The 13,024-nt window shown below is 38.3% G+C and overlaps 1 long non-coding RNA gene across 1 annotated transcript in view; it reads left to right on the top strand.

The window, feature by feature from the left end:
- The first annotated feature begins 812 nt into the window (after positions 1-812).
- Positions 813-13,024, top strand: part of LOC114887944 — a 145,914-nt gene continuing 133,702 nt past the window's right edge. Inside the window, exon 1 of the long non-coding RNA XR_003791657.1 lies at positions 813-1,081. This is a non-coding gene — a long non-coding RNA (uncharacterized LOC114887944). The remainder of the gene's footprint in view (positions 1,082-13,024) is intronic.

The raw sequence follows: 13,024 nt of genomic DNA, 5'->3' as shown, positions 1-13,024 counted from the left end.
CTTCTTAGTTCTCTTGCAAATTTCCTGGCAGTGATCATGTTTATTCTCAGCTTTTAAGCTCTCTCTTCAATTAGGTAAAGAAGCTTTTTCATTCTGCTACTGTTTTCTGTCATTTGGGGTTCTACCTCCTCTGAAAATTCTTCTCAAGGCTAGATTCTCCTCCATCACTTCTCCCATCCTAAATATTATATTTCTTGATATTATTCTTGTTGCTATTGGGCAATTCATACTACATTCCACTCTTTCCTCAGACTTTCACATTATTGGACTCTTTGGTTTCTTTGCAATGCACCCCAGATTACAGTTTGAGTGCACAATTTTCTTGAAGCAGTTGTGCATATAACTGCTTTAATCCCAGTTACATAACTCTGACCTTGTTACTGGTTTGCAATCATTGTGTTTGTTTCCCGTTTAAAGTTTCACTTTTCATATTCTTCTTCTTCTTCGAAAAACAAGATGACAATTTCTATCATATGTCAGAGTGGTAGAAATGAACCTTCAGGGTTGTACAGGCCTCCTTCACCCTCCCTTTTTTGAGATCTTGTTAATAAAAGCCATCACCCCAAAGACACAGACTTGGATTTTGATGAGCATCTTCAGTCTTTGCTAGGAAGGGCAAGAGTAGTGATGCTGGCAATTTGGGTATGCCAAAGAGAAGCCACAAGGTGCTTTTTTTTTTTTTTTTTTTTTTTTTTTCTCGGTATGCCGGCCTCTCACTGTTGTGGCCTCTCCTGTTGCGGAGCACAGGCTCCGGACGTGCAGGCTCAGCGGCTATGGCTCACGGGCCCAGCCGCTCCGCGGCATGTGGGATCTTCCTGGACCAGGGCACAAACCCTTGTCCTCTGCATCGGCAGGTGGACTCTCAACCGCTGCGCCACCAGGGAAGCCCAAGGTGCTTTCTTTAAGTGAAAGGGTGACAGTTCTCAACTTAATAGGGTAAGAAAAAAAAAATATGCTGCAGTTGCTAAGATCTACAGTAAGAACCAATCTCCTATCTAGAAAATTGTGAAGAAGGGAAAAGAAATTCATGCCAGTTTTGCTGCTGCACCTCAAGCTGCAAAAGTTATGGCCACAGTATGTGGTAAGTGCTTAGTTAATATGGAAGAGGTATTATATTTGTACAATAAGATATTTTGAGAGAGAAAGACCACATTTACATAGCCATTATTACAGTATATTGTTGTAATTGTTCTATTTTATTATTAGTTTTTGTTGTTAATCTCTTACTGTGCCTAATTTATAAATTAAACTTTATCATAGGCATGTAGTTACAGGAAGAAAACCTTGTATATGTAAGGTTTGGTACTGTCTGCAGTTTGAGGCATCCACTGGGGGTCTTGGAACATATCCCTCGTGGATAAGAGGGGACCACTGTAGTTCGTCTGTGCTCATTTTCATTAAATTAGTTCTTTGTTTTTAAACCTGTACTTTACCGTGGAGTAGCAGGAAGTGATGTACCTTTGGTGAAGGTCACACAGCATAATGGTTAAGAGCACAGAACATAGTCAAACAGATTTGTGTTTATATCTCGGCTCTCCTGCTTCCTATTGGTGTGATCTTGGACAAGATGCTTAACTTCTTTAAATCTCAGCTCCCTCTTCTGTAAATCTGAAATAATAATAGTATGAAACAGCATATAAAGCACTTAGCACAGCAACTGACATGTCGTTTATAAGTATTCAATCAATGTTAGTGATCACAAAAACCGCCACCACCCTGACCGCTACAAGTTAACAGTTCCGTTAAGAAGCATCACAACAGCAGCCAGGAACACTATTGTTGCAGCTATTTTCTTTCCTTTAAAATCCATACAACATAATGTCCTAGAATCACTTATGTATGCAGCATAATTCCACTTTACAAAATAAAATTAGTATATTTCCTGAATTAGTTCAAAGTATAAATGTTAGGTTTTATTTAAAGAAATGAAAATATTAATATATTTTGTATTTATTTTTCTCTTTTAACAGACCACAGGTAGATAGTTGTAATGAAGATACCATCCTAATGCAAATGATTGTTGCTAAATCAATAATTAGGAAGGGCAGCCTGCTGTACTGGAAAGAGCAGTGAATTCATAACAGAAATCTCAATTTGTAATTCATTTATTCCAGCCTGTAGCATTGTGACCAAATACTTATCTGACTCTAAATTTTGATCTTTTTTTTTTTTTGGACAGAGGGTTCCAGGAAGGATGCCTTATTTTTCTTTCAATATTTATTTATTTATTTGTTTATTTATTTATTTAGGTTGCACCAGGTCTTAGTTGTAGCACGTGGGATCTCTAGTTGCAGCATGCAGACTCTTAGTTGTGGCATGCACGTGGGATCTAGTTCCCTGACCAGGAATCGAACCTGGGCCCCCTGCATTGGGAGCGCAGAGTCTTACCCACTGGACCACCAGAGAAATCCCTAAATTTTGATTTTTAAATTTTCTATAATCCCTGCCTCCTTGCATTTATCTCCTCAAGTCAGAGAAAATCGATCCAGTTTTATGGAGAAAAAAAAGGTAACTGTGAAATGGTCTTAACTTGAAGAATATACAAATATGTGGCAAAGAATTCCTCAGATTTCATTTGTACATAAGGTAATGAGTTTTAGTTAAGTGGCATAGGAGAAGATTAATATGACTAAATGAAATGTTTCAGTAATGGATTTTTTTAAGTGATTGAAATATTAGTGCTTTCCATTTCAGAGAACTGAACTTTTAAATATGCTATTGGCAGAAGTGTTAAGGAGACAAGTTTTAATAACTAAGGATTATCTTAATATGTATATGAATTGCTGACAATAATCATACATCTTTCTCCAATTCTTGAAAATGGTTTGACTTACCATTCAATTCTAATTTGTTTATATTATTAATTCATTTAGCATATTCATTTTACATAAGGAAAAGAGATGTGGTGGTGGGAGAGATGGCTATTTATTTGCCAAAAATGGGTACCCTCTCTTCCAAAGGAGAGGTGTCACTGGGAGAAGCCTGCCCAGTTTCCCAATGAGAATGCCTCCTAGCCCCTCCCTTGCAGTTCAGTGTAGTCACGCGATTGCATTGTAGCCAATGGAGTGAGAGAAAAATGAACTCCTCCTCCAGGCCTTCCCCTTGAAGCTCTCTCATGATTCACTCCTCCTGCCCTTTTCTGTTTCTGGCTGGCTGGATTGGAGAAGACCCGAAGGGTGACCTCAGAAGCCCCAGAAGCTGATTTCCTGGTTGACTGAGTGGGAGAGTCTCTCCTGCCATCCTGGACTTGGAGCAACTACACTGAAGATTAAGAGTGTAAAATTACACTCTAACTGTGTGAAACCATTCAACTGCGGGAATTACTGCAGTACCTTACATTAGAACATTTTCTCAGCTGCTTCCTGAATTTTTACAAATACAGTCTAAAGTTATGATATTATACTGTTTAAAGCACTTATGCAGTGTTTTAGCCTCAACATACCATAATAGCCTTTAATTTAACATATAGGTAGTCTCACTTTAATTATCAGGAACCTGTATTTATAGACCAAAAACATTCTTAATAAAAATTTTAACTTGTAGCCCCTTTTCTCACATCCTATTTAATTGCATATAACCATTAATTAATACCTCAAAGATCCCACACACCTTTGTATTACCTAAAATTAAAGAACTGACTCTTCTTTTAGTTCAGGGGAAAAAAGAAAACTCTCTACATCTTGAACTCTCAGAAAAGAGGTCCCAGAATGATGATTCAACACTGTTCTCCTGACTCTACCCCAGATCTTTTTGGTAGTTCTCATATCCCCAGAAGCAAATCCTGAAGCACGTATTCCAGTTCAAGTTATTTGAGAGATCATTGCAGGAAATGTCAGTAGAGAGCAAGAAAATAAAACAGGGAAGAAAAGACAGCCAATAACAAATGCATTAGCAAGCAGGTTATTATTACTGGGCATAACCAGGTTTTGCCCTAACTGAGAAAATCTGGGTGCATTTCACAATTAGTGCCAAGTGAGGAGGGCAAGCTGAAATATTTATGCACCAAAATCCCTTCCATTATTGGTGAAGGGATGTTCGTAGGGGGTGTTAATTCTTAGGCCACGGTGGCTTTGGCCAGATAAAATTCACAGGCAGGGCTTCCCTGGTGGCGCAGTGGTTGAGAGTCCGCCTGCCGATGCAGGGGACGCGGGTTTGTGCTCCGGTCCGGGAAGATCCCGCATGCCGCGGAGCGGCTGGGCCCGTAAGCCATGGCCGCTGAGCCTGCACGTCCGGAGCCTGTGCTCCACAATGGGAGAGGCCACAATAGTGAGAGGCCCGCGTACTGCAAAAAAAAAAAAAAAAATTCACAGGCAATGAAACACAGGTGGCAATATGAACAATAGGTATTAGAATGCTAAGTGTGAGGGGATTTGAGAGGGGCAACAACAGTGATCATTTTCCACTTCAGAACCTTACAGAACAGGAAACATAGAAATGGAAACTATGAAATTTTGGCATTTGCATTCACCTCTTTATTTTACAGTGATATGTACATAATTCTCTCTCTTTTTTAAACATCTTTGTTAGAGTATAATTGCTTTACAAGGGTGTGTTAGTTTCTGCTTTATAACAGTGAATCAGTTATACATATACATATGTCCTCAAATCTCTTCCCTCTTGCATCTCCCTCCCTCCATCCCTCCCTATCCCACCCCTCTAGGTGGTCACAAAGCACCGAGCTGATCTCCCTCTGCTGTGCGGCTGCTTCCCACTAGCTATCTGTTTTACATTTGGTAGTGTATGTATGTCCATGCCGCTCTCTCACTTTGTCCCAGATTACCCTTCCCCCTCCCCTTATCCTCAGCTCCATTCTCTAATAGGTCTGCATCTTTATTCCCGTTTTGCCCCTAGGTTCTTCTGACCATTTTTTTTTTTTTTTTAAGATTCCATGTATATGTGTTAGCATACGGTATTTGTTTTTCTTTTTCTGACTTACTTCACTCTGTATGACAGTCTCTAGGTCCATCCACCTCACTATAAATAACTTAGTTTCGTTCCTTTTTATGGCTGAGTAATATTCCATTGTATATATGTGCCACATCTTCTTTATCCATTCATCTGTTGATGGACACTTAGGTGGCTTCCATGTCCTGGCTATTGTAATTAGAGCTGCCATGAACATTTTGGTACATGACTCTTTTTGAATTATGGTTTTCTCAGAGTATAACCCCAGTAGCGGGATTTCTGGGTCATATGGTAGTTCTATTTTTAGTTTTTTAAGGAACCTCCATACTGTTCTCCATAGTGGCTGAACCAATTCATATTCCCACCAGCAGTGCAAGAGTGTTCCCTTTTCTCCACACCCTCTCCAGCATTTATTGTTTGTAGATTTTTTGGATGATGGCCTTTCTGACTGGTTTGAGGTGATACCTCATTGTAGTTTTGATTGGCATTTCTCTAATGATTAGTGATGTTGAGCATCCTTTCATGTGTTTGCTGGCAATCTGTGTATCTTCTTTGGAGAAATGTCTGTTTAGGTCTTCTGCCGATTTTTGGATTGCGTTGTTCGGTTTTTTGATATTGAGCTGCATGAGTTGCTAGTATGTTTTGGAGATTAATCCTTTGTCAGTTGCTTCATTTGCAAATATTTTCTCACATTCTGAGGGCTGTCTTTTGGTCTTGTTTATGGTTTCCTTTGCTGTGCAAAAGCTTTGAAGTTTCATTAGGTCCCATTTGTTTATTTTTGTTTTTATTTCCATTTCTCTAGGAGATGGGTCAAAAAGGATGTTGCTGTGATTTATGTCATAGAGTGTTCTGCCTATGTTTTCCTCTAAGAGTTTGATGGTGTCTGGCCTCAAATTTAGGTCTTTAATCCATTTTGAGTTTATTTTTGTGTATGGTATTAGGGAGTGTTCTAATTTCATTCTTTTACATGTAGCTGTCCAGTTTTCCCTGCACCACTTATTGAAGAGACTGTCTTTTCTTTACAGTATATTCTTGCCTCCTTTATCAAAGATAAGGTTACCATATGTGCGTGGGTTTATCTCTGGGCTTTGTATCCTGTTCCACTGATCTATATTTCTGGTTTTGTGCCAGTACCGTACTGTCTTGACTACTGTAGTTTTGTAGTATAGTCTGAAGTCAGGGAGCCTGATTCCTCCAGCTCCGTTTTTCTTTCTCAAGATTGCTTTGGCTATTCGGGGCCTTTTGTGTTTCCATACAAATTGTGAAATTTTTCATTCTAGTTCTGGTAAAAAGGCAAGTGGTAGTTTGATAGGGATTGCATTGAATCTGTAGTTTGCTTTGGGTAGAATAGTCATTTTCACAATGTTGATTCTTCCAGTCCAAGAACATGGTATATCTCTCCATCTATTTGTATCATCTTTAATTTCTTTCATCAGTGTCTTATAATCTTCTGCATACAGGTCTTTTGTCTCCTTAGGTAGGTTTATTCCTAGATAATTTATTCTTTGTGTTGCAGTGGTAAATGGGAGTGTTTTCTTAATTTCACTTTCAGATTTTTCATCATTAGTGTAAAGGAATGCAAACAATTTCTGTGCATTAATTTTGTATCCTGCTACTTTACCAAATTCATTGATTACCTCTACTAGTTTTCTGGTATCATCTTTAGGATTCTCTATGTATCGTTTTATGTCATCTGCAAAAAGTGACAGCTTTACTTCTTCTTTTCCAATTTGGATTCCTTTTATTTCTTTTTCTTCTCTGATTGCTGTGGCTAAAACTTCCAAAACTATGTTGAATAAGAGTGGTGAGAGTGGGCCACCTTGTCTTGTTCCTGATCTTAGTGGAAATGGTTGCAGTTTTTCACCATCGAGGATGATGTTTGCTGTGGGTTTGTCATATATGGCCTTTATTATGTTGAGGAAAGTTCCCTCTGTGCCTACTTTCTGGAGGGCTTTTATCAGAAATGGGTGTTGAATTTTGTCAAAAGCTTTCTCTGCATCTATTGAGATGATCATATGGTTTTCTCCTTTAATTTGTTGATATGGTGTATCACGTTGATTGATTTGCATATATTGAAGAATCCTTGCATTCCTGGAATAAACCCCACTTGATCATGATGTATGAACCGTTTAATGTGCTGTTGGATTCTGTTTGCTAGTATTTTGTTGAGGATTTTTGCATCTATGTTCATCAGTGATATTGGCCTGTCGTTTTCTTTCTTTGTGACATCTTTGTCTGGTTTTGGTATCAGAGTGATGGTGGCCTCGTAGAATGAGTTTGGGAGTGTTCCTCTGCCTGCTATATTTTGGAAGAGTTTGAGAAGGATAGGTGTTAGCTCTTCTCTAAATGTTTGATAGAATTCGCCTGTGAAGCCATCTGGTCCTGGGCTTTTGTTTGTTGGAAAATTTTTAATCACAGTTTCAATTTCAGTGCTTGTGATTGGTCTGTTCATATTTTCTATTTCTTCCTGGTTCAGTCTCGGAAGGTTGTGCATTTCTAAGAATTTGTCCATTTCTTCCAGGTTGTCCATTTTATTGGCATAGAGTTGCTTGTAGTAATCTCTCGTGATCCTTTGTATTTCTGCAGTTTTAGTTGTTACTTAACCTTTTTCATTTCTAATTCTATTGATTTGAGTCTTCTCCCTTTTTTTCTTGATGTGTCTGGCTAATGGTTTATCAATTTTTTTTATCTTCTCAAAGAACCAGCTCTTAGTTTTGTTGATCTTTGCTATCGTTTCATTCACTTCTTTTTCATTTATTTCTGGTCTTTATGATTTCTTTCCTTCTGCTAACTTTGGGGTTTTTTTGTTCTTTCTCTAATTGCTTTAGGTGTAAGGTTAGGTTGTTCATTTAAAATGTTTCTTGTTTCTTATGGTAGGATTTTATTGCTATAAACTTCCCTCTTAGAACTTCTTTTGCAGCATCCCATAGGTTTTGGGTTGTTGGGTTTTCATTGTCATTTGTTTCTAGGTATTTTTTGATTTCCTCTTTGATTTCTTCAGTGATCTCTTGGTTATTAAGTAGTGTGTTGTGTAGCCTCCATGTGTTTGTATTTCTTACAGATTTTTTCCTGTAATTGATATCTAGTCTCATAGCATTGTGGTTGTAAAGGATACTTGATACAATTTCAGTTTTCTTACATTTACCAAGACTTGATATGTGACCCAAGATATGATCTATCCTGGAGAATGTTCCATGAGCACTTGAGAAAAATGTGTATTCTGTTGTTTTTGGATGGAGTGTCCTGTAAATATCAATTAAGTCCATCTTGTTTAATGTATCATTTAAAGCTTGTGTTTCCTTATTTATTTTCATTTTGGATGATGTGTCCATTGGTGAAAGTGGGGTGTTAAAGTCCCCTACTATGATTGTGTTACTGTCGATTTCCCCTTTTATGGCTGTTAGCATTTGCCTTATGTACTGAGGTGCTCCTATGTTGGGTGCATAAATATTTACAATTGTTATATCTTCTTCTTGGATCGATCCCTTGATCATTATGTAGTGTCTTTGTCTCTTGTAATAGTCTTTATTTTAAAGTCTATTTTGTCTGATATGAGAATTGCTACTCCAGCTTTCTTTTGATTTCCATTTGCATGGAATATCTTTTTCCATCCCCTCACTTTCAGTCTGTATGTGTCCCTAGGTCTGAAGTGGGTCTCTTGTAGACAGCATATATATGGGTCTTGTTTTTGTATCCATTCAGCCAGTCTGTGTCTTTTGGTTGGAGCATTTAATCCATTTACATTTAAGGTAATTATCGATATGTATGTTCCTATTACCATTTTCTTAATTGTTTTGGATTTGTTATTATAGGTCTTTTCCTTCTCTTGTGTTTCCTGCTTAGAGAAGTTCTTTTAGCATTTGTTGCAAAGCTGGTTTGGTGGTGCTGAATTCTCTTAGCTTTTGCTTTTCTGTAAAGGTTTTTATTTCTCCATCAAATCTGAATGACATCCTTGCTGGGTAGAGTGATCTTGGTTGTATGTTTTTCTCCTTCATCACTTTAAATATGTCCTGCCACTTCCTTCTGGCTCGCAGAGTTTCTGGTGAAAGATCAGCTGTCAGCCTTATGGGGATTCCCTTATGTGTTATTTGTTGTTTTTCCCTTGCTGCTTTTAATATTTGTTCTTTGTATTTAATTTTTGATAGTTTGATTAATATGTGTCTTGGCGTGTTTCTCCTTGGATTTATCCTGTATGGGACTCTCTGTGCTTCCTGGACTTGACTATTTTTTTTCCCTTATTAGGGAAGTTTTCAAGCATAATCTCTTCAAATATTTTCTCAGTCCCTTTCTTTTTCTCTTCTTCTTCTGGGACCCCTATAGTTCGAATGTGGGCACGTTTAATGTTGTCCCAGGGGTCTCTGAGACTGTCCTCAATTATTTTCATTCTTTTTTCTTTATTCTACTCTGCAGTAGTGTTTTCCACTATTTTATCTTCCAGGTCACTTATCCGTTCTTCTGCCTCACTTATTCTGCTATTGATCCCTTCTAGAGAATTTTTAATTTCACTTATTGTGTTGTTTATCACTGTTTGTTTGCTCTTTAGTTCTTCTAGGTCCTTATTAAATGTTTCTTTTATTTTCTCTATTCTATTTCCAAGATTTTGGATCATCTTTACTATCATTATCCTGAATTCTTTTTCAGGTAGACTGCCTATTTCCTCTTCATTTGTTAGGTCTGGTGAGTTTTTGCTTTGCTCCTTCATCTGCTGTGTGTTTCTCTGTCTTCTCATTTTGCTTAACTTACTGTGTTTGGGGTCTCCTTTTTGCAGGCTGCAGGTTCGTAGTTTCCATTGTTTTTGGTGTCTATCCCCAGTGTCTAAGTTTGGTTCAGTGGGTTGTGTAGGCTTCCTGGTGGAAGGGACTAGTGCCTGTGTTCTGGTGGATGAGGCTGGACCTTGTCTTTCTGGTGGGCAGGCCCACGTCTGGTAGTGTGTTTTGGGGTGTCTGTGGCCTTATTATGATTTTAGGCAGCCTCTATGCTAATGGATGCACTTGTGTTCCTGTCTTGCTAGTTGTTTGGCATAGGGTGTCCTGCACTGTAGCTTGCTGGTCGTTGAGTGGAGCAGGGTCTTGGCGTTGAGATGGAGATCTCTGGGAGATTTTTGCCATTTGATATTATGTGGAGCTGGGAGGTCTCTTGTGGACCAGTTTCCTGAACTTGGCTCTCCCACCTCAGTAGCATAGCCCTGATGCCTGGCTGGAGCACCAAGAGCCTGTCTTCTACATGGCTCAGAATAAAAGGGAGAAAAAAAAGAAAGAAATAAAGAATAAAATAATATAAAATTATATAAAGTTATTAAAATACAAAATAATTATTAAGGAAAAAATTTTTCTTAAGTAATAAAAACAACAACAACGAAAAAACGGACAGACAGAACTCTAGGACAGATTGTTAAAGCAAAGCTGTACAGCCAAAATCACACACAGAAGCATACACGTACACACTCAGAAAAAGAGAAAAAGGGGAAAAAATATATATATATCGTTGTTCCCAAAGTCCACCTCCTCAATTTGGGATGATTTGTTGTCTACTCAGGTATTCCACAGATGCAGGGTACATCAGGTTGATTGTGGAGATTTAATCTGCTGCTTCTGAGGCTGCTGGGAGAAATTTCCCTTTCTCTTCTTTCTTCGCACAGCTCCCGGGGTTAAGCTTTGGATTTGGACCTGCCTTCTGCATGTAGGTCGTCTTTTGGGAGGTCTGAGGTTTTATGCCAGCGTTCAGTAGGTGTTCTGTAGGAGTTGTTCCACATGTAGATGCATTTATGATGTATTTGTGGGGAGAAGGTGATCTCCGCGTCTTACTCTTCCACCATCTTGATCCATAATTCTCTTTTTAATCTAATTTTTTCTTCCCATAACATCAAAACCAGAATTTTCATTTCTTCCGTGTGACTGTTTCTTCTATTAAGACTATTTCTTCTATTAAGACTATTTCTAGTAAGATAAGACTATTTCTTATCCCTAGGATATACCACATGGTTTGATCTCCTGGACATCTGGTTTTCTGTCAAAGAAAGAAGTTTACGTTTTGTTGAAACTTTTCTTTATCAGTTCCTTTTTATATTAGTGACTTTTATATCGGTTCCTTTACCATAATCTTGATTTGGACAGTTACATTAATTTGGTTTTGCTAAAAGAATAATGGAGTGTAAATTTAGATCCTGAAAGGGAGAAAGAAAGTGAACATTATATAGAAATCACACTTGTGCCTCTTATTCCTCTGGTCAGGGCAGATATCACTGATGGATTACATCATTCCCTTTGAGAGACGTTTCACCCTGAACTTCAGTCACACATTTGTGTAATATCACCAACTCTCATGTCCTATTTTCCTCCCATTGAGTTTCTTTACAATTAAAACCACATTTTTTGATCAGTTCACTAGCCTGTTTTCTCTTTATCTATCCCTGCGCTACAGAATGTTTCTGCAGAAACTCACACACCAAGCAGATGAGTACCATTACCGTTTACTGTTTCCAGCTTCATTTGGACCCCATAACGGTGTCCGGTGATGCTTAGATGTCTCCCTGCTCAGCTCTATTGCTAATTATCTCCAGAGAAAAATGATTTTTATTCAGTACAACCTTCTTATTGAAAGTATTAGAAAACCAGTTTAAACTAGCTTAAGCAATTGGGGATATTTACCAAAATCTTTCTGGGATGTCTTACAGAATTGAAGAATGGGAATAGGACTGGTTCTTAGTAACAACTGGAACCAGGAGATTAAATTCCATCTCTCTCCATCTCGTGTTTATTATCTTCTTTGTTTATTATCTATTTTATTTTATTTTATTTTTTCTGTGCAGGTCATATCTGTTCTGTGTTCCCAATAGTAGGAAACATGTGGGAAACACAATGAGAGGGCAATAGGATATGGTATTCAGGTTTCCATGGTAAAACCCGGATTACTAGAAAGACAGTGACTTCTACATTTAAGTTCCAGAAATTCTAGGAAAACACTCTGAATGGTTACACAAGAGTCTGGTGCCCAGTTCTGGGCTAATCAACTGTGGCCAAGGAGTATTTATAACTGAATAGTTGGGCAGTTCCAGTGCGAACAACATGGATGAAGCAGAGTGGACAGGAGAGTTATTGGAACCATGAGTAGGGTTGAGCAAATACCACCATAGATAATTGATTTATTAACCTTTTCTACTTTCCTTAAATTGTAACCTCACCATCCTTCCATTCTTCTCAGAAATGACCTTACTTTCTATTTCATGAAAATAATGTGAACATGTACCTAAAACTTCACTTCTTGTTTCTTCTATCTCTCCCCATCCCACCCCCCTTTTTTAAAGTAAATCTTTATTTTATTTATATATTTTTTGCTGCGTTGGGTCTTCGTTGCTGTGCGCAGGCTTTCTCTAGTTGCAGCGAGCGGTGCTACTCTTTGTTGCGGTGCACGGGCTTCTCATTGTGGTGGCTTCTCCTGTTAAGGGGCACAGGCTCTAGGCGCGCGGGCTTCCGTAGCTGTGGCGCAGGGGCTTAGTTGCTCCGCGGCATGTGGGATCTTCCGGGACCAGGTCTCGAACCCGTGTCCCCTGCATTGGCAGGCGGATTCTTAACCACTGTGCCACCAGGGAAGTCCCGACCTCCCATTTTTATAATAAAATAGTTGCACCTCATACTTATGGTGAATTTCTAGGTCCTCATTATTTATGCTGAATTATATTGTCTTTGAACTGTTCCTACAACTCTTGCTTTTATATTCTCTGGTTCAACCTACACAACTATTGCCACATAAAACTCCTGAATCAGTAGTTCTCTCCATAATGCTTTCTTATGAAGATACATTCTAGAGATACTTATTTCAACAAAATAATGTAAAAAACCTATTTAGTTTGGCATTCAGGGCTTTTTAGTCTCTAGTCCACAGTATGCTACAACCTACTTCCTCAGGTTTATGTTTTATTATTCCCTATATGTATGTATTATACTCCAGATGCTTTCATTGATTTCTTCAACAGACTGAGTTTTCCCACTTCAGTGCCCTTATCCTTTTATTGCATAAAATAATTCTGTTTTTATGTTTTGAAATTTCATCCACCTTTCAAGACTCACAAGTAAACCACCTCTTCTGAAATGCTTTTCTTCATCTCTCTACCAAAACAATC

The sequence above is a fragment of the Monodon monoceros genome, unplaced genomic scaffold, assembly GCF_005190385.1.
Source record: "Monodon monoceros isolate NGI ecotype Baffin Bay Population unplaced genomic scaffold, NGI_Narwhal_1 Super_Scaffold_8, whole genome shotgun sequence".
NCBI classification, from domain to species: Eukaryota; Metazoa; Chordata; class Mammalia; order Artiodactyla; family Monodontidae; genus Monodon; species Monodon monoceros.
The sequence above is the reverse complement of the archived record's forward strand: the minus strand, read 5'-3'. Positions and strand labels throughout refer to the sequence as shown.